The following is a 24,971-nucleotide window of genomic DNA, read 5'->3' as shown; positions in this document are numbered from 1 at the left end:
GTAACTACTATGAAGGGATAGAATATGACTCTTCCAGAAAGTGGTTGCTTTTCTGTTCAAAGAGTTGTTGCTATTCTTTTCTTCAATCTCCTTTTGAGTTTGTAGGTATTCAGAATGGTTTGATCCCCATCCAGCTGAATTCCTGAGACCAGACAAAATCCAGGTCTCCTACTCCTCTGCCATCTTGCTCCGCTCCCAGCTCAGAGTATCTTTAAGCTAAACATTCCTTACCCATGATTGTGACATTTTTTACAGATGGAAGTATGTGTGAGGCTCCTGGTTGCCTCCATGCCCACGCCTCTCTCCAGTGTTCCTTGAGTAGGTCAACTCTTGACTCATAAAGAATTGAGCATCTTTGAGACTCACATTTACATATTACATAAGCATGTGTCATAGAATCACAGAGTTACTCACAAAACACACACTCCCCTGTGCAAAAAAAAAAAAAAAAATATATATATATGTATATATTTGCTTTTTCTCATGCTTCATTGCTCCTTGGCTTCATAGAAGAGAACAGTCTAGTAATCTCATTTTAACCATTTAATTTGAAATGTCTTTAGAAAATGTAATCTCCTTTAGATAAAATGTCCAGCTGTACAAAGACACCCCTGTCCTCCTTTCTTTTCTCTGAATTGGTGTCTGAACACTTTGTCTTCAAGCCTCAAGGAGAGATGAGGCCTCTGAGTCATCAAGGAATCACTGACCTCTGCCACCAAGGGAGAGGTTGCTGCTCTGGGCGGCTATCTGCATAGGGGACACCTGATGTGAATGCCACATCCTTTGGCTGCACTGTGTGTCTGTTTGATCTGATGATCTGCCACGTTCAGCCTCACCAGGCTCCCCTGGTGCTCCTGAGTCAGCCTTATGGCATCTCCCATAGTGGGACCAGCTCCTCTGAGTCACTGTCACGTGGTTCCTCTGTCCCTGGGTCTGAGCAGTGCATCTGACAGTCTCTGCATTGGAGTCCTGTCCCCTCCTGGTCCGAGTGTGCCCCATAGCAGGCTGACTGTCCCTCATTCAGTTACCTTTGTACATCCTATCCAGAGGGCATGTGGGCACTTCTCTAAATTGGGTCCATTCCGAGTGTAACTAAAGGAAGCTTGGGAAAAGTGAACTATGCTCTCCTTCTCTCTAACTCTGCTGCTACCCCTGGTTAATCGTGATGTGGCAGCATCAGGAGGGGCATGTGTTCAGGTTCTGAACTGACCCCTTGCCAGGTCCCAAACATCAAGTTGGACAGGGGGAGCTCTGTCCTCAATATCAAATAAATGCCCTCCTTTGGCTAACACTTAGAAGAAGGAAGATTGAGAAACCCATGTCTGATGTCCTCTCTTTCCAACCTTTCTCTCATCTTTCCCCCCCTTGCCTCGAAGGGTCAGGCTGGTCTTTTGCTTCTCTGATGCCCTTTCCTCCTGCATCCTGTTTCCAGCCTCACGGCTAGATTGTCACCTTGAGAGGGGTGGGCTTGGGAAGAGAATGGGACTAGTGGCATTTTAAAAATGTTTCACCAGCTCTGCACACGTACGGTGGATTTTCCTTTTTAAATTCAAAGAAGAAATTGCATTCACTTCTACTGCACACAGGATCCTTTTCCATGTAAATAGCCATAACACGGACCACTTAGCTAATGTGCGACCACGGTGCGAGTCATGTGATTACAAAGCAGTCACAACAAAATAGTTAGAGCATCTTACACTTTCCTAGTTTGGAGAGTCCAAGGGGTATGCTAATTTGCATCTTGATTCACAGTCCCGTGGAGGGGTCAAGGATATGGGAAGTTGGTTCTTAGGGAGAATTGTTTCCCAAATGTCACCGGAACATGGAAGGGAAGAGCAAGTTAATTGAGGTGGTGACATTTCTAAAAGGGAGCTACATAGGAAGTAAAAAAGAAAATGCATTGGCGGTTTGGTTTGCTAAGTGTTGGAAGCCTGCTTCAGCCTCCAAAACCGTGGCTCAAAATTGAGGCATCAAACACTCACTGACTTATTGACAGATGAATAAACACAAGGAGAGCTAAGTAACAGTATGATTCACGTGTCCACATTGTCCGGACATCCAGAAATCCTATAACGTGTATTGTTGGCAATTTACAGGGAACAGGATCTAAAACTTAGAAGGAAAAAATAAAAGCTCTAAGGTCCACCTTTATGTGCAGATGTTGAACAGATGTAAAGATCGAAAAACATTTTCTTCCTTCTCAAGTTTTTTTTTTTTTTTTTTTCTCTCTCTCTCACCTTTTTCTCCATTAGGGGGATAACATCAATAATAGCAATTTGTTTGTTGACATAGCAATTATATCTCTAAATTTTGGGATTCTTCTGGTTTTATTTATATTTTTACTCATGAAAATGTTTTACTGAAGACCTTTTGGCCTTCTCCAACTCTACCGTAGAGAAGCCTGCTGCTACACCTCTTTATCCTTGGAGTCTGAACCAACTGCATACTTTAAGGAGCCTTTCATCTGTGCCTTAGATCTCATTTGGTGCAAGTCGGGCTTCACTTGGTGATGTAGACTTTCTCAGCACAGAGCAAAAGCAGTTTACTGAAGATGCTCTTAGTGCAAAAATCACATTTAAACGGTTCTGTGAAGGGGAGCTGACACTCTGGGGCATACTGGGCATCTGTGGATGACAATCTTCCAGTGCCTTTATGGAGTCCACAATGTCTGGCCCGAAACCCACAAAGCAGTTGCCTAAGACATGCAATCAAATGGGACTCAGCAAGGGAGAACCAGTATCCCAGCTCCCAAACATGGTAGAGTGGTGAAGACATCAGGGGCTTGGAAGCATGGCTCTGGAGCTATACTCCTACTCTACCAGCAGCTTTGTGACCTCGAGCAAGCTACTTACTCCCTGGGCATCTCAGTTTTCTCATCTGGAAAATGGGGAGAATAATCTCATACTGTCAGGATTAAATGAGATAATATATGCAAATCATAGAGTTGGCAATTTTTATACTGTCAAGTTAGCAACTCTGCCATTTAGTACTTGCACGAACTGGAAAATTCTTTTTTTTTTTTTTTAAGATTTTATTTATTTGACAGAGAGAGACACAGTGAGAGAGGGAACACAAGCAGGGGGAGTGGGAGAGGGAGAAGCAGGCTTCCTGCTGAGCAGGGACCCCGATGCGGGGCTCGATTCTAGGACCCTGGGATCATGACCTGAGCCGAAGGCAGATGTTTAACGACTGAGCCACCCAGGCGCCCCACAAACTGGAAAATTCTTCTTTGACCCTCCATCAGGGCTTATCTACTTAGCAAATAAAAATTCAGGATGTCCAGTTAACCTTGAATTTCAGAAAAAAAATAATTTTTTAAGATTAAAAATGTCCCATAAAATATTTGGGATACAACATACTAAAAAGGTATTCATTGTTTGTTTGAACTTGAAATTTAACTGGGCATCCTGGGTTTTATCTGGAAACCCTGGCATTGATGCCCCTTGTCTGATGAATATATTTTGGTTTGCCCTATCTTATACCAGAGAGTGATTGTGAGCATGACATGTAAGAAATATCCTTGCAAAAGTTTTGTAAATTATAACATGTGGTTCAGACAGAGGGGAATGTTATTATTATCAGCATGGAGAGTGTACTCATCATCATCTGTCCCGAGCAGGCTGAGGGATGCACAGTGAAAGGAGATACTGTTAAGTTATAGACCGTTTAACCTGTTCACCTCTTCTGAGGGGCCAAGAACCAATGAGTTACTTGCAACAGAGTGCTTTTCCTCATTAGTATGCATGTGTGGATTTCACTGTGGGTATTTTTTGTACTTGGGAGAGGAGGAAGAAGAGGAGTGGGAGTCCCTGCCAACCTTTATACGGGGAGGGTATTTCTTTTTTAATTAAATTTCTAGACATGCAATTTGCCTTTCCCAATGTATTAGGTTTTTCATCACGTCCTGTAGCGGCAAATCACGAACGGCTTATTTCAGGGACAATCAGAGGCGGGGCCATTTTGGTGAGCACTCATGCCAAAGCTGCATTTCAAGCATAAATGCACCTGCAACAGAGAATTACAAGTGAAAAGTCAAGGTGGTAAAAAAGCTCAAGGAGATGTTAGCTCTCACATGGCAAATGCATCCCGGAAACGGAAGTACTCAAATACTTTCTTTTTTCAAAGAAAAGAACATAAAGTATTTTCCATCTCTTCTCACAGCCCAGCACTAGATACCAGAACAAAATGGGTTCCCTACCTCAGGCGATTTCTCATGATATAATAAACAAGGAGAGAATGTGAATTTTGCCTCTATGATGCTCAATTTTCCAGCTACTAATTCTGCCTCTTTAGTAAAACAAACAATCCATGATGTCAAAAACTTAGTCAAATTGGTGCCTTGGCCAAATGCAGGGAACAGAGGTCTCAGCCGCCTAACTGAGTTTTTATTTGTCAACCAGTCTTGCTCACTTCACGCAGATCTTGCCTCGGAGATGGGAGATACATAGACTCAGTAACTGGAACAACCAACTTGGCAATTTCCTACGAGATAGAGAGTCATAAATCTCTGGGGACCCTTGGCCTTTGACTTTGGAATGCAGAAGCCTTGGGTGAAGAGAAACATATGCTGAGCCCCTGCTCAAACGCAGACCGACACCAAGCAAGTCCCACCCCTGCATGAAACTGGCAATTTCCCAACACGGGAGTCTGATTTTCAGCTGGCAGGCACAACAGACAGGATAAAGCTCTCCGTGCGTAGACACTCAGGGCCATCGCGTTTTATGGACACACACTGAAGATAAGATCTAGTGATGGAGTCTCCGGCCACAGCCTGAAACCAGCCCATCAATGTCAGGTTCTGTTAAGTACCTGATGCTGGCACTTTGCAGCAGTTCCGGTGGATAAAGGTTCTGGCGGGGTCAATGTTTCAAGTGAAGTTCAGGCTCTTCATTTGCCATAAATGAAGAAGATGGGAAGTGAGCTGTGAGATTTTCAGACTAATATTTAGATAATTGCAATTTATCTCATCTTAAGGATCAAGCTGATTGAACCTGAGCCGAGTTTGAGCTCGACTGTGTTTACAAGGCCTCCTTCCTCAGAGCGAGATGTTTAAAGAAAGAAGAAAAGTGAGAGCTGGGATTTCCGGCTGACCTTGGGACTAAGAATGACCAATCCCGGTAACAATAATAGTGAGAATAAACAATCACGAATATTGCAAATGCTCCATCTCCAGCCCTGAGAAAAATTAATTTCCTATTTGAGTCCCATTCACATACTTCTAATGATGTATTTAAATCCCAGCTCCGTTAAATTCTAAGCGCACAGAGTACCTGAGCCAAAGCATGAGTGTTGCATTTAATCGGTTACTGTAATAAACATATAAAATGTGTGTGTGTGTGTGTTTTCACGAGAGGACAGAGCAGTGGCTACATAAAAGGACATCAAATGACACATCCTCCATCTCCCAGCAAATAAAAAAGCCATCAGCTCATAACAAGGCGGTGATAAAAGGTGCTGAGGCCAGTAAGATTAAGACTTTGTAATAAGGTTCGGGCGCCAAAACTGACAGCCATTTTCTTTTATATTTATCATGTCCTCACATTGGGGTGAGAAGCCATGGCTCTGTCCCATTGCTGGCTAGAATTTATAGCAGCTCCATTATTAGGAGATTGCAGTGAAATGGGGTAGAGGTATGGTTTTCTGAGAACGTTACGATAGCCTCCTACATTATACACTTGACAGGTTTGTCAGCTCTTAGTAACAAGCCTTGTAAAGTACTTTAATATCATTAGCACTATTTTCTTAATGTGTCTGCTCTCCTCAGAGCCTGAAAATATCATATATCATAGGCTGGAGGGTAGCATGAACTCCTCTCTCCCATTTTCTGGCTTCTTAAATGTGATTTTATAGTCACACGTAGAGTTGATATTTTAATCAAAATAATGCAGTCATTTTCCTTTATTGATTATCAAGTAAATATGTATAAATATGTAGTTAGGGGTGGGCAACCCTTTTAGAGGATATTGAAAACACATAATGAATGGCTTTCTAGGGTAGTCTTGCTGCCTGCTTCCTTCAGTGATGCTCTGTGCCAGGAGGTGGTTCCCCTCAGCTCTCCTGGCCCAAAGGTCTGGAGTCCATGCACAGGAAAGAGGAGCCCAGACCAGAAGCGAATCTGGAAGCACATTCCAGGTAGGCAAGCCCTACGTCAGAGGCCTTGGAAATTTCTGCACAGACACGTCTCCTTTTTCTGTAAGCTGTCATAAATTACAAGATATTCTGTGGTTCATGGGGTATTTCAAAAAGGGCCAACATTGTTTTCAAAATACAGAAATCTTGTAAGGCTTTTTCTTCCTTTCAGGGATGAGCATACTGGCTTATGTAGGTGTATCTGCAATGCTGATATAAATCCAGAGACCCAATGACGCGAGAGTTTGATAAGTGTTCTAAATTTCAGAAATAAACAGGTATTGCTTTGTGAGTGTAATGAAATTATAAACTTGGCTTAGATCTCCTGTTGAAACAGAACGCATGTCTTCGTCGGGGCTGGGTTCATTCTTAATATTATAAATATTCTCATAGATGACCTTGATCAAAACATTTTAATTATTGTCAGCAATAGCATTAAATCTATACCAAAATAAGGATGGACACACACACACGCAATATCAAGGGAATTTTATTATTTTCAGTAAAATTCAGTCAAGTTGTTCTGTGACTTAAAAGAAAGTTAGAGTCAAAGATAATGTTCCTTTTGGTACTAGAACTCAGAACAAAACATCATCCATGTGTAGGCAGTATCAATATCAAGGTATTTACTGTGCATTGTCCCAGAGATGTATTCAACTAGTTACTTGATGTATGTGCTAACTCCCACCACCACTATCTCAAGTGAGAAATCAAAGGGTCTATGGAGTCTTTTCCCTTCAGTCAAAATCACTGCACCTAGCTCGGGGTTTAGAACATAGTAGGTAATCAATAAACATTGGTTGGAAGAGTCAGTAAATGCATTTCTAATTTCCTCCATCTTACATTGGGATTTCTGTTCCTATTTGCCATTGGCCATCAAAACAGGTTACTTGCAAGCAACAAACATGCATCCGACAAGAGGAGCTATGACATCTCAATCTGAGATTAAATCAATTCATGCTTTTCTTCATGAACTTGCATATATGCTTCCGCATTAAAGCAGACAATTTGCAGATCATCTCAAGGCATTAGTACTATATAATGACAAATAGACACCACTAGGCAGTCCAAACTCTCTACTGGCAAATTATTTGAATGTGCCCAAATTACTATCCTTAACCATTCAAAAATGTGAAAATAAACAACCCAAGAAGAATTGAGACCTTTATTTCCTCCCCACATGTGGTCTTTCTGTTCCTTAGTTGTACAAGTATTCCAAGATGTAGTTCACAAAGTGCAACTGTCAGGTTAAATTTTGTCCATTTAATAGCTTTGCTTCAGTTTGTTTAAAAATGCCTTCCTAAATTCTGTATCCCCATTGCACTTGCCTAATTTAGGTGAGAAGATGATGATTCATACTTTAGACCATCTCTCCTCCCACCTGAACAAGAAGACAGGGCAGGGTCAAACCCATATTTTTGTCTATTTTATAGTCAATACAATAATTGCTGCTGATGGATTAATTATATAGTAACTACAGCTGATTTTTCTTAGAAAGGAAATGATTAAATCGTGTATTTTTCAGTGGGGTCTGGTCACCACATGAGGACCTAACCTAACCTTTTTTAAGTACTTGTCTCTTCATCTGAAGGAAAACCATTAATTTGATGTACGGAGAAACTGTCCTCTGAAAATGCTACTGTTCACACAATCTAGTTAGCATAAATACATTTTAATATCTGTCGATATGTAACTATTCCATATCAGTCACATGGCTGGTCATAAAATCATTTAGTCTATTTATTGCTAGAAATCATTAAGAATTAGACATATTTAAGTCTGTAAATTTACCAAGCTTACAACATTTGATCCCACTGAGAAAATATTTTTTGATGAAGTCTTTCTGTGTAAAACACCAGAGTAATTAGTCAAAATCATTGACTGAGGATTTATGGACATTCTTGTGTCTAAACAGCTGTGTAACTTTTCTACACAGTTGCACTGACATTCAAAGACAACAGGACAATATGTAGAGTTAAGAGGAAATTTAGAATCACCTGGCTGGTCTTCCTTAATCAAAATTTAACTCTTCCTTGACATACCCCCTGGGCAAGAGTTGTCTTTTTCGTTCTTCCCCATTCATACCCAAATGAGACAGCCAGGGAGAAAAGGTCAGGTCCTTATTTGTCCTTTGTCTATCTCATGGTAGAATTTATCTCCTCACCTCCGACTTTGAGGTTCCAGAGTCTGCATGGCATTTCAATTGGTCAGATAGTTTTGGGCAAAATCCTTGATGAGCATCTTGACTCGGTTTTTAGTGTTAATGGTAAACACCAATGTTGAATTAATTAGCTAAGAAGATTTCAGTTAAATGTTACTATTTTTATGACACTCTGGGACAACTGATTGTAAAATCAAAATGTCACCTTGATGATGTGTTGTCCCAAAGTTGAATCAATGAATATGCTCATTATTTTGATTTGGTGAGGATATAGGACAATGGGAGTTTTATCCACTGCTGAATGGAGAAATAATTGATGTGATCATCTTGGACAACAGTTTGACATTATCAGGTAACATGGCAATGTGTATGTCTTCCAACACAGTAATTTGGCTTCTAGATGTACGCCTGCAGAAATTCTTATAAATGTGCCCAGCACTGTTCAAAATGTCTAAAATTGTAAATAACCCAAATGTCCATCAATGGTAGAATGAAAAAAAAACTGATGCCATGTTCATACAATGGAAACTATAAGCTGAAAGAAAGGAATGAATAGCTTCATATATGGCCATCAGTGAATCACAAAAACTTAATGTTGAACAAAAGAACAAGACCGTAAAAGATACACACACATATGATTCCATTTCCATAAAAATTTTAAAAAGCAAATCTAAATCTTATACTGATTAGAGAACCATATGAATGTGAAAAAAAAATCTAAAAAAAGAAAAGAAAAAGAAAGAAAGAAAGAAAGAAGAAAGAAAGAAAGAAAAAGAAAGAAAGAAAGAAAAGATAATTATTTGCACAGAATTCTGGAGAGTAGTTTGATGAGTCTGTGGGTTAAGGAATGGGAATGTGTTGGGATGGGTCAAGAGATTCCTTAATACACTGGTGGGTGATACACTATTTCTTAAACTTAGAAGGTAGATATAAGTGTTTTTTTTTAATAAAATGCACATGTATAATTTGTCCATCTTTTAAATATACATTTCAAAATCCAAAAAAATAACAATGGATTAAAAAAAGTAACAATAGATAGAGAAGAGGTGGAGGTGACTCCAAAGACACAGCTCTGTTCTTTTCTCTCGTTTTCACTTTTAAAAAATACCTCTGACACAACCATGGAGTAGTCTCTGGTGTAGGCAAAAATAGGCGCCCCTCTAATTGTGCATTTTACTTCAAAAATAGAAATGTGTTTCTGTAGTACATCAGATTTAAATCAAAGCTAGAGAGAGATTATTTAACATACATGAGAATTATATGCGATCTTGTGTGTTCTAATACTTTTTATATACCCTTAATAGGTAACAATATGTATGAAGATTATGATTTCAAATCAATTATTCAGACGTTGAAGTTAGCCAAATGCAGTCCATTAAAATGCCCATTGTTTTATGTTCCTGTCTCCTTTTAAGACAATTTTCAAAGACTAAATCGGGCACTTAAGGCACTATTTATTGTTCCATTTTCCCCAGATGTGTTCATGATGTAACTTTAAAGTCATCATCATTGCCTAGTTTTAGAAGATTTTGATAAATCATCTCCTTGCATTTCAAACTAGTGGACACCATTTGAATCGTTTTTTTACCTTCCTCTTATTTTCCAAAAACAAATGGAACGAGGTGGCAGATACTCCATAATGCTTGTTGAATAACTCAACGAGAACAATGAAAGAAGGCGCATAAAGCAAACTAAATCATTTTATCCTCTCTCAACAACCCTATAAGGGTCATACTGTTATTAATTAGCCTCTTCTAACAGAGGAGAAAAATGATACCCAGGGAATATAAAGACTTATCCCAAATAAATGGCTACACTCAGGTATGAACTATGGTGCTTTGTTCTCTCTACCACTCTAGTAAACCACCTTCCCTCCCACGTGAGTAAGCAAAGAGTTTATTACTATAATTATGCAGATGTTATGTATGTATATAGGCAAAAGACAATCTTCACAATGTGTAGTGTAGTTCTTGTACATCATTAAATTATTTTGCAAATTCTCATTATGAATAACATTTACTATTGGTAAATTATGTCCACATCAGGCACATAATATCGCCATCTCTTTAAGTTAAACATCAAAGGGTTCTTAAAAGACACTGTAAAATGTTTCCTTTAAAACGTTTTTTTTTTTTCCCCCCCAGCTCTCACTTTCTGAGTGAGACTGACATTTCTAGGAGATGATTGTCATGTGCTTATTTCCATTTCTCAGCGTCCTTCCTGATCATACCAGGCTGGTAATTAGTAAGATAAAACTTGCTATTGGATAATGCAACATTTCAACTGTCATCTTGCTGGATTGGGAGAAAAAGTTATTCTGTAAAATGAGAGCCCAGTGGTGCGATTGTATTGACTTTTATGTCATGTTTGTTTCAGTTTACTAGTCAAAACGAGTTTCACAGCTCCTCCTGGTCCAGAAGGTTCCGTTGGCTTTATGAAAATGAAGATGTCTTGTTTTCTGGTTCATAAATCATTGTCAAGCAGAGCTAGATAACAGAAACAAGCTCAGATTCCAGAATGATTATCCTTAGAGATGATGTATTAAATATACAGAATACAACTTGATTTTCATAAGCCATGTTGACTTTGCAGAACTAAGGCTTCAGGGGGAAATTATCTCATAAGAGGAGGTGTGAGGGAGAGCCTGCAAAATCTAACCAGGTAGGGACGATGGGGTGGGAGGGGGAGAGGGCAGAAAGGAGAGCATATCCACATATAATGATGTGTGGTTTTCTCCCATTTCCTCTCTGTTATTTACCTGCTCGTGCTCTTGAAACGTGGGTGCCTCTTTATCTTATTAACAGTATAAGAATCATCTTTATAGAAGATGAGATTTCCTTTTTCTTGCCTTATCTGCCATTTCTCTTTTGTCGTCTTCTTTTTTTTAAGATTTTATTTGACTCAGAGAGACAGCAAGAGAGGGAACACAAGCAGGGGGAGTAGGAGAGGGATAAGCAGGCTTCCTGCCGAGCAGAGAGCCCGATGCGGGGCTCCATCCCAGGACCCTGGTTTCATGACCTGAGCCGAAGGCAGACGCTTAACGACTGAGCCACCCAGGTGCCCCGTCTTTCGTCCTCTTCTTGAATATTCTGAGATCTTGTAAAGTCTTTCTCCTGCCTGTTTATATCTTTAACCTCTTTCCCCCTGAAATGAGGCTGCTTTGAGTTTCATCTCACCACAGCCTTTACACAAGAGGTGTTTTGAGGCCTCGCCAGAGCCAAATCAGGAGCCATGGAAGCAGTCTGAAGAAAAATCACCGTGGAGTCCAAAAGAGTCACAGGGATGCCCTGAGATTAGAACCGTCCCCGTGGCAACTCACGGAACAGGTTTCTTGTACATACCTTGTCCGGAATGTGCTGACACTGACTTTTCCTCTAAATGAAGAGTTCAGACATCCAAGCAAAGTCAAGTGTATTCCACTGAGAAAGAGAGATGTTTCTTCTGTGTGAAATGTGTTTTGCCTCCCCCCTGACTGCTTGGTTCCTATTGGAGCTTCAAATCTCACTTCAGACATCGCTCCTCAGGGAACCTCCCCCTCCCTCCCAGTCACCACCTGAGGTCCTGTTTTCCTGGGCCTTCACGCTATTCACTGTTCCCTCTTCATACTAATTGCAGGGCTAATCAAGAATTAATTGCATGATTAGTTTTTGTAATATTGCTCTTACTTGGTAAAGTGGAAGTTCCACGGGGCTAGGTGGTCATATCTGATCACAGGGTTGTGATCAGGCACATAGCACAGAGTAGGTTTACATTAAGTATTTGGAAGCAGAGCATAAAGAAAAAAACACAAGTACCCGAAACCATTCAAAATTCTGAATAAAACTTGGTCTAGCAGGGCATTTGGACAGAGATTCAAGATGTAGTCAAGATTTAATTCTGTTTCAATTAGGTTTTCTTGCTCAGACTGGAAGGCAGCCTTCTCCAAAGAGCAAAGTAACAGAAAATGTATTGATGCTGGCATGTATTTCCTGCATTGTAAAAAAGAACTTTCTCTGCTTTCCAGAAAAATTCTTTGATTTTTCTTAAGATAAGAAAATCAGCTGGGAAAGGAGAGTAGGTCTGCAACCAAACTCATAAATACCACAAGCCTTCAATTTGGGATTCAGAAAGTTATAATCTTCTATTACCTGGCTTACCTGATTGATTGATTATTTATTTACATATCTAGCATTTTTACTCACTTGCTGAGCAGGAAGGCAAAGTGAGGAATTGGAAATTCATTTAAAAACTTTGATAAATATATATGCCTTCATGGATTTTCACCTCAATATGTGTTCTCAACAGCATGCTCAGAGACCTCTGGACAACTGTCTCAACCTGTCATTTCACTGTGTTTGTGAAAAAACAAAACAAAACAAAATAAAAAACAAACAAAAAAACCCAAAAAGCCCCCCCCCAAAAAAACCCAAAACAAAAACAAAAAAAACCCACAACACCTCTTTGTATAAGCTAAGGGCAAAATGTCTACTTAAACTTTGGGTTTTCTAAGATACACGAGATTTCTAGGCAGTTGGTTAACTTATGTAGACTTTGCATCTTTTATAAATACATAGGCATTTGTAAATATGATCTTGTTTCATATGCCACTGTTGTAATAATACTGGTGCTTTGCTCTTTAGGAAGAGAGAGTTTCTACGCAACAATCAATAGAGAAATCCTGCATGGTTTATTTTCTATTATGTATACCTTACAGGTCATTGAGTCAAGTACTGTGGCAGGATTTCTAAAAGGCTGGTGATTTTTAGGAAAGATCATCAATAACATATGTAGCCAAGCAAGCTAAAATAATTACAATCAAATTTCATGCTTCAGGGCATAAACTGATTTCCTCCAAGGGTCAGGAAGGAATTATGCTGCCTTCACCAATGTGTACTGCATCGGGTAAATGACCCACCTATTTTTGTTTGGTTTTGCCCCCCGCCTTTTTTTTTTTCTTTGTTTTTTCTGAAGCTGATACACTGATCAGTTTTCTTAAGAATGCAGCTCAGGTCACCCTATGCCCATCCTTGGTTGCATCATACCAGATTTGCTTTCTTCATGGTACCTAAGAGTTTTTCTCTAGAACGAGCCACAGGATGGAGCACAGGTTGGGAAGCGTTGCCTAGAAAAGACAAATGTTCCTTCTTGGATGCGTTTTTAAATGTTGAAGGTCTAGGAGTGGAAAACCGAATGGAGAAGAAAGCAAAATAACAGGATTTGAGATTTCAAGCACCCAGTCTTAAAACTCAGTGAGGACCACCTTTTCCCTCTTAGGTACGCCCAACCCGTCCACTTCCAGTCCTAGTTTTGATTAATCTTGTCTCTTTCCCCAGCTAACTTCTGCCACTGGCTCTCTCTCATTTAAAAAATCTCCATCAGAACATGAATTTGCTCTGTTCAGAACTTCAGCATCAAGAACAATAGATTCTAACCTTTGCCACCATTTTGGGGGGGGTGTGATAGCGGTGGGGAGAGAGGAGGAGACGAGAGGAGCAAATGGTTATTCTCAGGCGCTGCTTCTACTACAAACTTAGCACAGAGGACTTTGAGCTAATTACATTCTGTATATCTGAGCCAGCTAGCAGAGCTTCACGCTGACACTCGGATACATCTGGGGCTGATAACAATTGCAAATACTCAGGGCACACTTTAAAAAAAAAGGGGCTTATGTTACAATGTGAAACAGCATGTTTTACAGTCCTCAGAACAGTCAGATAAATAAAACAGCTTCCAGTCCAGAGCTTTGTGGGGGGAAATGTATTTTGTAACATTTCATTTAGAGCAGAAAAATTTCCCCACTGACAAGGGAACATTTGACCCTAAGAGAATGTTAAGTTCCACCCACAGCTGTTTGAGGAAATGGGCAATAGGAGACTCTGGGCTGTCTTCAATGATGTGGGCTATAAGATTACAATCACCTCCCATTCAGTGGGACAGTTTTGGAGATTTGGGTCTGATCTGAGAGTGTCGAAGAAAATTTATAAAAAAGCTCCTTCTGCACACCTACCCAAGGAGAAGGCATAGGAATGAAGAGACTGCACATTTCTAGGACATATTCAGCGTAAATACTGAACAGATAATCTGAGTTAATTTGGGAGCTGTCTTTGGGGGCAGGTTGAACATGTTGAACACAGCTAGGTGACTTTCCAATCCTGCTTTGGGGTGATGCTGGGAGCACAAAAGGAAAACACCACCCAAAGCCAGAGTTTTGCCTAAGACAGGAACAATTGTCGGTTTGCACTTGGCAAAAAGCTCCCAAGCAGTCCCTTCTGCTAACACATGCTATATGTCAGCAATCATCTTTCTTCCTTCTATGGAGATTTGCGAGGTCATAAAACAGAGGGGTATCAGTAACTTTAACCTGGCAAATTTCCCTGTTCCTTGAGTTTACGTCTTTTTAAAGTGTAGCTTTGGCACATTAGTATTTAATATTTCTGCCCTGCCCCTCAGTATGCGGTTCTGTGGCACAAATGCATATGCCCAAGGTGTTCATTTCCTCCATCTCATGCCCCTGCCCTGCCAGAACATTTGTATTTAAAAGTTGCATATTGTAGCCACAACTTTAATACGGAGGACAAAAAAAAAAAAAAAAAAAAAAAGTGAGATCTCCCATTTGTAGAGAATTTCGGATTTTACTCATTAAGGCATATTTTCTTTCTTTTTTTTAAAAGACTTTATTTATTTGTTTGACAGAGAGAGAGCACAAGAGCACACAAGCAGGGAGGGCAGGCAGAGGGAGAAGGAGAAGCAGGCTCCCCGCTGAGCAGGGGAGCCTGATGCGGGGTTCTATCCTAGGACCCCAGGATCATGACCTGAGCCAAAGGCAGATGCTTAACCGACTGAGCCACCCAGGCATCCTGGCATATTTTCTTTTTTAATTTGCAAAACATGAGAGGGAGGTAGATAGCCCCCATTGGACAGATGTAGCAACTGAGGTTCAGATAGATGTAGGCAGTTGTTCCAAATTCTACAGGTCTTGAGCAGGACCTGAATTCAACTCCACACCCCATGAGCATGTGTAACCGAATCAAGTGCCTTTAGCACCTTTCAGTGGGGTAGCAATCAAAAGCACTTTTCTTTCCTACATCTCCTTTAATAAATTCAATAGAATCCACCCACTTCAAAATTGTTCTCAATTCAGAGGCAGAGGGAAGTAACTGAATTTGTTAATGGAGGTGAAGTAACTAAATGTAATTTGAATGTGGTATTCCTTTTAGACATAGTCTTTTGCATAAATGGATATTGAATATACCTATGAACATGTGGTATTTTAATGATGATATGCTATGTCTCCCAATTTGTTCTCTCAAGGAAGAAAATAAATACAGATTTTTCTGGAGTATAATGGGTATGTTCAGAGACCAAGCTTCACGTTTTACTGAATCCCTGGCTCACTCAGTTTGAGGGTCATCTCTCCTAAAGACAAAATACCACTTTTTGGTAAGTTGTAGGGAGATTTTGTTTGTTTGTTTTTTGGCGGGGCCAGGGGGTGGGGGGTGGGGGTGGGTGGTGGATCAGTTTATCTGGAAAGCCTGCTCCTGTGTTCTCAGGAGTTATAAAAATGGGAATCATTTTTATTGGCAATCCACTGGAATAGTGCTGAGACAAATGGAAACTTGAAGATTTGGATCCTCAGAGGTGAGAACACACAGCTTTTGGGAATTGGGGGAGAATCTGACCAATAAAGGAAGTCACTATTTTTCCAGGCCTAAAGTGAGTTATAGGGCGAGACGGGTGTTGTATATTTATGTAAGGCGGCAGCAGGGAGCTGAAGCAGCTGTATATTGCTGAAAGAGCATCATTCACATTCAGGCTGAGACAAAAGGTGGAAATGAAGTAACATCCTGGCCAAAGAAGGCCTCACGACAGAATAATAACATTTCAGAGAGGGGGGCCGTGGAGAAGGCTGTGGGTAGGCCTCAAAATGAGGAAATGATCAAGATGCCTTGTCAGGCCTTCAAAAAACAGTTACACGCGCACGCACACACACACACACACACACACTCAGGATTAAGGCCCGGCCAAGCGTCCTTGGGAAGGAAGGTCATTTATCTTTCACAGAAACGTGTACGTAATTACTTGCAACCTTCATCAGTATAGTCAGCAAGATAGGTTTGCCAAAAGAACTAGAAAAAATATATATCAATACTCAGATTATAGTTGGGACCCAATTTGGTGTTTGTTACTATCATACACTCTAGCCCTCACTGCATCAGCGTGGATACTAATTCAGGACAATATTTGAAGGACTAAAGTGGTTCTGGCTGCTCACAAGATTCAAGGGAAGGGGGTGAGTGGGGGGTGGGGAGAAACTGTCTTATCTCCTGTGTTTATTTATTGTGTCCTTTTGTTTAGAGGAAGTTGCAAGTAGAAGAAAGGGGTCATGAAATTATACTCCTCTAAAGACAAATGCTAAGAGGGAAACAGACATTCATTTCAGAAAAATGATCAAAAGAGAAAGGAAACAAAAGACTTTTATCATTCAAAAAATATACACAGCTAGTCTGTGGGACTCTTTGAAAAGGCTCTGCTTCTGTTTGGTAGAAATAATCTAGGGTGCCCCTACATGCTAATTAGGATGTTGTCAAAATTTTTAATGGTGGATTTTGGTGACTATTTCAGAAGCTTTAGTCATTTTAGCAAAACACACAATATAGGATAAGAATCTCCAGTCACACAGAGAGGTTTTGGTTAATACTAAATTAGAATGGTTATTAAAGTATGGAATCACGTGGAACTGGGTTGAAAATTGTCTTATCCTTGAGGTTTATTTATTTTTGAAACAGATATAACAATTCTGAAGAAGTTACAATTAAAAGGCTTCATATAAAAATGTTTACGTGACAGGCCATGGACTAGATTTGAAAGTTTACCTTATTAGGACGAAGTGCAATGAGATGTCACGATGATTTGATGCTCGGGAAACATCATTTCAAACATAAAACACATATAGACAACCTCAAGGACATTTCAAGTTTTAAGGGAATAGTGGAATTATAGAATGAATAGATTTGCTTCTATTTTTCGATTTTTTTTTTCCTTCACCATTTTACAACTGTTTATTAAGCTGCCATTAAAAAAAAAAAAACAGTGGATCAAAATGGTTTAATTTCCTTCTTTGACCCCTTTTAAAAAGTATTATTTCTCACTGTTTCAGTCGTGCCTGACAAGTTTACACATTCAACCCCAATATTATCAGGACATGGTATTTAGCAACCTTTTCAATAGCCGAAGGCAAGAAAGACTATGAAGGGACTCTGAGGTTTCTTCCTCTCCCTATAAAACCAGCAATTTGCAGATGGGAAAGATTCCTCTTGTATTTGCAGGTGAACTTACCAGGCACAGACCTGAAGCCAAAGATTTCTAGGAATGATAACTTCAGCACATCCGTGAAATGATCTTACTCGCCAATTTCCTATTTTTCCACAGGGGACATCTTAAGGGCTGGGGTCATGCAAATTCATTCCTGGCTTCTGAAGCAGCAGGGAATGGCCAATGCCAGGGGCAGGGTTCCAAAACCATTAGCCCACTGGTCTGATCCTGCATGGGCAAACCTAATATTTGGATCACACACCCCATCTCATGGCATGCCTGTCTAGTACTAAAAACGCACTGGTGGCGAAAATACTGAAATAGATCACTCGCTGAAGCAGATCCTAGAAGTGTTTTATGGAAAAAAAAAAAAAATCCGCAGAGTTTGAGCTCCATTGAGAAAAATAATATCTTAAATACAGATTGTTCAGAGTCTCTACTTCTATGTTTACTATATATATATAATCTAGCTATATAAAATCTATCTGTAAGGAATTTCTTGAACTAAGAATCATTGTTCACACCTGCAGCAGTTCATATAAAAAGCAATACTGGCAGAGGGAAAAAAAAAAATTCTTCCTTCCTTTGGTTTCTCCCTTAAATGTTTTAGTAAGGAATCATTAGAACGGTTGCAGGCATCTGTGTGGTGTGACGTGTTGGAAAAAAAAAAAAAAACCCTCCATTTAAACACAGATTTTAACCTTTCCACCTTAGCCTCTTACATTTTCTTTCCTTTTACTCAAAGCATTTAGGTAAATGAGGATGAGGTCCCTCCATAAAAATGCAAGGGGATCAGTTAAACTTTCATCTCTAATTTATTCATGAAGGAGTGAGGTCTTGCCTGGTCCTGCTGTGCATCATCCTGTCAGAATGACTTTCTCTCGTGTTGAGAAGGGAGATGGAAGGGCAGCAAATCGGAGCTTGGGCTGTGCCAGTAATTACTGCGGGGAGACAAATGCAGGTGTCTTCTCACAGGGCCGAGTGAATGTGAGCAACAGTTTCAAAAACGAGAACCAGAATGGAGGTCGCATCTCCATGTGTGTGAGGCGACAAACAAACAAACAAAAAAACACATGTATTATAAATATAAATACGTCTATGCTACAAATGCATAATATGTAAACACATCGTTTAGAGAATACACGTGTAATCCATAGATAGATTCCATCTATCTCAACCGATTGATCATGACAGTGTAGGCACACCATTATTTCCATGTCCAAGTGGATATAAAGGATTGACAACAATGAAAAATACACCTGAATGAAATTTCCTACACCATACTATTTCCAGCTCTGCTTTTTTTTTTTTTTTTTTTTAGTTACAACTTCCTGTGAGCTTGACAGTGTAGGCTGTCCACTTCAATAATTCTTGCTCTCGTGCATCAAGATTAAGCTCCTCGTTGGTTGGTCTGCATGTGCAAGCAAACACGTGCGTGCATCTCCAATGCGTACTTGACCGGGGGGCAAGTTCAAAAGATTTATTCGTCTTTTAAGAAGACCCTCATTTTCTCTTTCAAATTTAACTGTGGTGTAATATGTTTAATGTTCTCTCTTAAAAGTTCTTTTTTTTTATTTTTAAATCATTTCCTGTTGTTGTTGTTTTTTTTTCTCTCTCCACTTCCGAATATATTTCACATTCATAGGTTGGAGGAGCGCCGAGTCTTATAATGTGAAAGACCTTATTCTACTTGATGAATAGGTTCCTCGGTTTTGCCATTCCCACCCCAGCATTCAAAAATTATCATCTTTTATACATGTGCAAAAGGGAGGGGGTGGGATCTGCCATTAGTTCTTTTAGTCGTCAGGAAATTACAAAATGTACCCTTGCGAAGTAAGCAATTTTTGCAGTCGGCCCGCACATCCATCTTTTTAATGAGCCTTGTTTATAACCTGACGCCATGTTTCTAGTCACCTACCCTGTTTACGTCTTTGGCCCCTTTAATTAAGAGAAGAACCAGTTAAAAGAAAGTAAGAAGAAATATTAATATGATCTGATTAATTCAGCTAGCAGGAGGTTATGGGGTACCAAGGTTATTATAACCTATAAAGGCAATGTGAATAAAGCTGTATTCATTTGTAATTTTATTAGGCGGAGCAAATTAGTGAGTCTGCATAGCAGTGACAAAAGACCCATTCCTATTCTCCCTTACCCCCTACTGCAAGGGCCAGGTGCCCAAAGTTAGGCTCCATATTAGGCAAATGAGATCTGATAAATCTCAGCTGCACATCTAATGAGAACCTCCGGAGCTGGTGCTGTGCTAATTTGGAAAGATTAGCTGGGATGTTTGTGTATGGCTGGTTAAAGTCCAATGAAATAAAAGGAAAGCACAGAGAAGAGGGAGCAAAACCAGGAAAGGGTTAAAGACATTAAGCTAACTCTCCCAAGGCCAGAAAGAATTGATAATGGACAAACTATTAGAAACAAACTATCTAGGGCAGTTTGAGGGGTGAAGTGAAAATTCTATTTTAAAAGAAACATCCATGTAGCTAGTCTCTTTATAATAATAAAAAGCTTAAGGTCTACCTGTGTGGGCTTCCCCTCACCTTGAACCTGCCCACCCCAGCCCATCTGATATCAGGAACCCAGCTTTCGTCCACTTTCATGGAGTCAAAGAAAATTTCAGGGTTTATTTCCGGAAAAGATGCCTTGAATCCTGGTTAAGTTAAGAAGAATTCAAAGTGAAAGGGAGTAGGCATGCCGGGAATTTTTAATACAAAGATTTCAAGGTTTTTCCAGGGGAATATTCTCACAGGCTGGTCTGTAGATTCTGAAAAGAGGCTTCATTATTCCAAAATCCTGAGTAGACAAATATGCTTGAGCCTCTGATGTACAAATTATAGTTTCCCTCATCTTGTTTCTATCTCATCAATTTTTCTAAACTCTCATTTCAGACTTGCTGCTAATCTGGTATTTGTTCTGGCCTGACTTGGCATCTCCTGGCAATGGCTCCAATCCTTACCTGGCTCATGCCTGACTTCTCTGTTACGAACTTAACACTAAGAACTTGGAGGACCTCGCATTTCACTTCAATCTAGAAATAGGTTTTTATTTAGTCATGAGTATATTCTATCCTATTCCAATAGTTAAAATTGATTGTGATAGTTCTTAGTCTGTTATATACCCTGATCATAGTCTCCTAAAGGGCCCATTGGAGCATGTAACCAACTCTGAGTTAGAAAATTAGCCTTTTATAAGAAACAACACAAACAAGCAAAGGGAAAAATAAGGCACAGAGACACAAATCAAGAAACAGACTTTTGGGTGCCTGGGTGGCTCAGCCTGTTAAGCATCTGCCTTCAGCTCAAGTCATGATCCCAGGGTCCTGGGATGGAGTCCAGCATTGGGCTCCCTGCTCAGCAGGGAGTCTTCTTCTCTCTCTAGCCCTCCCCCCTGCTCATGATCTCTCTCTCAGATAAATAAATAAAATCTTAAAAAAAAAAAGAAAAGAAGCAGACTCTTAACTATAGAGAACAAACTGATGGTGCCCAGAGGGGAGGCGGGTGGGGAGATGGGGGAAGCAGGTGATGGGGATGAAGGAGGGCACTTGTCATGCTGAGCACTAGGTGTACACCTGAAACTAACATTACACTGTATGTTAACCACCTGGAATTAAAATAAAAACTTAAAGAAAAAGATTAGCCTTTTACCAGTAGTAAAGCATCCTATTAAGTGTACTCTTCCTAGAAGAAAAAAAATCATAAATTGGATAATAGCAGCAATATTGTCAAAATAGATCATTTCAGAAATCCAATGGAAAAATGAAGGACATTCATCTTAAGCAGGCATTTCCATGGCCAAAACTATTTGAATGTTTTAAATTATGTTCGAAGCAAATACAAAATAAGTTTAAAAAATTTAAATAGTAAGAAGTACACCCTCCCTGGTTGAGTAATGACTTCTCAAGGAAAAAAAAGTCTTTTATTGGAAATAAATGAAAAGACAGAGCATTATATTGGATTTAAGTGTTCTCTTACCTCCAAGTACAACATAATGTAGGACTCCTGAAAATGTGAAAAAAAAAAAAAATCATGCAATACCGTCTTCCTATGCTAAACGTATCTCTAAAGTTTTAAAATTTTATGTAAAAATCAGTGTATATGAATGTGGGAGGAAATTCCACAATGAACACATTTAAATACCTTTCAAACTCACTGGGATTTTGCCTCCTGGGTGACACTCTCCTTATTTAAAATTTGCTTCAGTCAGTAAGGTCACTTTTTTTGATAGACAATGTAGACAAACTTGTTATTATTTATAACAAGTGCTTCCACAGGCCAGGTAAGAAATGGTTAAAAATCTCTGTAACAGATGAGATGATGCATCACCCAGAAGCAGCTAATACTATCATAGTAGAGACTCGGGGACTATCTGTTGAGTCAAATAAGTCAAATAAGTGTTCAAATGCATATCACACACAGCTTGGGAAAGTGACCTGTGGTTTTCAATCAGAATCTGTCTTTGTTTCATCACTGATGTCACTGCCCTCAGAACATTTGGTTTATTCTGAGCGACAGGGGTTTAGAGCATGTCCTCCAGTCAAAATCCCAGCTCAATCACTACATGCTGTGTGTCTCTGAGCAACTAACTTAATCTCTCTTTGGCTTAGTTTCCTCATTTGTACAATGGCAAAAATAATGGTAGTGCTTAGCTCTTGGCATTATTTTGAGAATTAAATGACTAATACCTGTAAATCACTTAGAAAAGTATTTGGCATACAGCAGTACTTGATAAACATCGTCGGCTATAGTATCATTTTCCTTTTTTATTTTTGGTACAGTTTTTATGGCAGTCTCTCCCCAACTTGTGAATACCTGGAAGACAGGAGGAGTCTTATTCAATGACATGGTACCTCTGTGCCCAGCACAAAAGTCCTACCTAAAAAGAGGGACTCAAGACGGGCTGACATTTTCTATACTGCATGCGGGTAGCCATCAATGAAACAACTCAGACTAGGACATTTCTTTCCCTCTGAACTTCGTGCTCGGGTTTTCCCTCTTGATCTTCTATTTTCAGCAGCAACAATAAAGCATCAGATAACTCCCATGCAAAACCACAAGGGAGCTTGAATGTTAAGTGCCACATATTACAATAATGATAAAATGTTTAATTTATGTCCATATCTGTTGGCTACAACAGGCTTCATGCACATTTGTAACCTTACTATTTCTCTCTCTCTCAAATAAAAAGATGCAGTTGTTGCTGTTGGGATCCTGGAAGAAGCAGAGATTTTGGAAGACCCTCTCTGCCACCTTCTAAGCTACTTTTCATATCTATTCAGTAACACCCACCTCATGGGATTGTGATGAGTCTTGGTAAGATAACTATCTAAAATATCTGGTACTCAATAAAGGATAGCTATTGTTATAATCATCATTTGCAGAAAATTTCACCGCTGAGGGTTCCCATAGGCATAAAAGACTTACAGCAAACCTCATTTGGTAATAGTTACATTAATAGTTGGTAATAGTGCTTTGATAAGAAGGATTCTGAGCCTGAATGCACACTCAGGGGAATGAGTCTGTCATTTGTGAGCAAGTCTGCCTTGTGCACTGTACAGGAAGTCAGGATTGTGCTATGGCTTTTCCACGTAGACTCTAAGGCATATGTCTTCCCAAAGATAGGATCCCATGGATGCTTTTGGAAATCTGATGAAGCCTATGAACTTGTCTTAGAAAAAATGATTTTAAGTGAATAATATTAAATGCATTTTAAAACACAATCATTAAAATGTTGATCAGACAAACTCAATATCATAATATGTATGTGTTTCTTTTACTAACATAGTAAGGAACAAGATCTAGTGACAGGTCTCATAGCTACCATCCTGTCAAAGATGTATCGAGCATACAGGATGCTGTGATGTATCTGTGACATATTTAACGTGATAGAATTGTATCCAACTCCTAGCGACAAATCGTAAGTATTGCTAATACTGTTACTATGTTTTATCCAAACTCATAATGAAAGGAAATGCTACGTTTGTTAGAAATCAGTGAAAATAAAGCTGCAACTTTTGTCCATCCAATTTCACGGGGCCCCTGCTCTAGAACCCTAGATGAAGAATCAGTGTGCTAGAATCCCAACTTAAAACTCTGGCCGAAGACCTAGAAATTTCTTTTTATTTAATGAGCTTGGTACACCATGTTTTTCCCTGACCACCACCCTGTTCGCCCTTCAGGGCATACTCTTCCATCTTATGAAGTTTGTAAAGACCTTCAGAAACCAACTCTTAGAAATTTTTGTGGATACTTTAAATTGTTCCTCCTACATACACACACAGGCTGATTTCATAATTATTATGATTATGTTTCTAGTAGAATAGAGTATCTTGGTATAAATGTTAGAATTTAAATGAAAGTCAACTTTGAAGGTAGATGCAAGAGAATTCATATAAGCTATGACAGTATTTTAAGAAATGAAATGCTTTGAAAACAGTCATAAAACAGGAAGTGCCTTAAGTCTTGGGAAACCTCATACCCAATTGTGCAGAGGGGAAAGATTAAAATTAACTTTGGACAAGCATGTAGACTGTGGGACACTTAATTCAACCTAAGCTTTACAGCTTTTTGACACTGACCCATATTCCTAGATAAAGGTTATAATTCATTCTCCTGGATATGAAACAATTCTTCACACTGTTGGATTAAAAGCCCAGACGGTATATATATAGCTGGGTATATTGGGACAGAGTGATGTGTATCTCTAAAAAGGGAAACCCAATTTAGATTAGGAATCCATTGTAAAGACAGGATACAGGTCTAAATTGGTGATTTATGTATTTACAAATATTTTGCCTGTTATGGGCTCCCCATGAAAGAAATAAGTCCAAAGGGATGGTTAAAATAAAATCTTATTCATTGCTCATACATCTTAGTGGTGATTGAGAAAGAACGCAGGATGGAAGTCTCCTAAATTTGACCTTTCAAAAGCAGACACAGTGTGGCTCTTCATTGCTTGTTTACATTTGCGATACTAAAAAGATTAATTGATTGTTCAATAAATTATCACTTTACAGATGGGGTTAGTCTCTTAAACAAACCACCAATCACCTTGTTAACACATAAATATAAATAAATCGTTTTCAATAGGATGAAAATTATCCCCTTTGCAGGTGTGGCAATTAGATTATTGATTTTAGGTAAATGTCTAGTTAATTATGCAATAGGTTTCATTTCTTCTGTTAATTAAGCTACTGCTCTTTTAAGTCAATAAGCTGTGGCCTCAGGAGAAATGAGAAGTTTCCCACTTGAAGAGTCCAGGTACTTCCCCCAAAACGGGGCAGAATAGGGGACCCTTCTTCTTTCCTTCAAAGACCCAAACGAGGAGGAACTTTTATGAGTGAATTGTATTTCCAGTTCATTCCATGTCTATTTCTAGAATCCAGATT

At 39.4% G+C, this 24,971-nt stretch overlaps 1 long non-coding RNA gene across 1 annotated transcript in view; it reads left to right on the top strand.

Moving 5' to 3' along the window:
• The window catches only part of LOC115941879 (uncharacterized), a 31,864-nt gene extending 7,676 nt beyond the window's left edge, over nucleotides 1–24,188 (top strand). The window contains exons 2-4 of the long non-coding RNA XR_004076555.2: nucleotides 15,581–15,709; nucleotides 22,772–22,896; nucleotides 23,369–24,188. This is a non-coding gene — a long non-coding RNA (uncharacterized LOC115941879). The remainder of the gene's footprint in view (nucleotides 1–15,580; nucleotides 15,710–22,771; nucleotides 22,897–23,368) is intronic.
• The last annotated feature ends 783 nt before the right edge of the window (nucleotides 24,189–24,971 follow it).

The sequence above is a fragment of the Leptonychotes weddellii genome, chromosome 9 (genome assembly GCF_054177405.1).
Source record: "Leptonychotes weddellii isolate Sample4059 chromosome 9, ASM5417740v2, whole genome shotgun sequence".
NCBI classification, from domain to species: Eukaryota; Metazoa; Chordata; class Mammalia; order Carnivora; family Phocidae; genus Leptonychotes; species Leptonychotes weddellii.
Note: the sequence above shows the minus strand (reverse complement) of the source record. Positions and strands in the feature narration are given on the sequence as shown.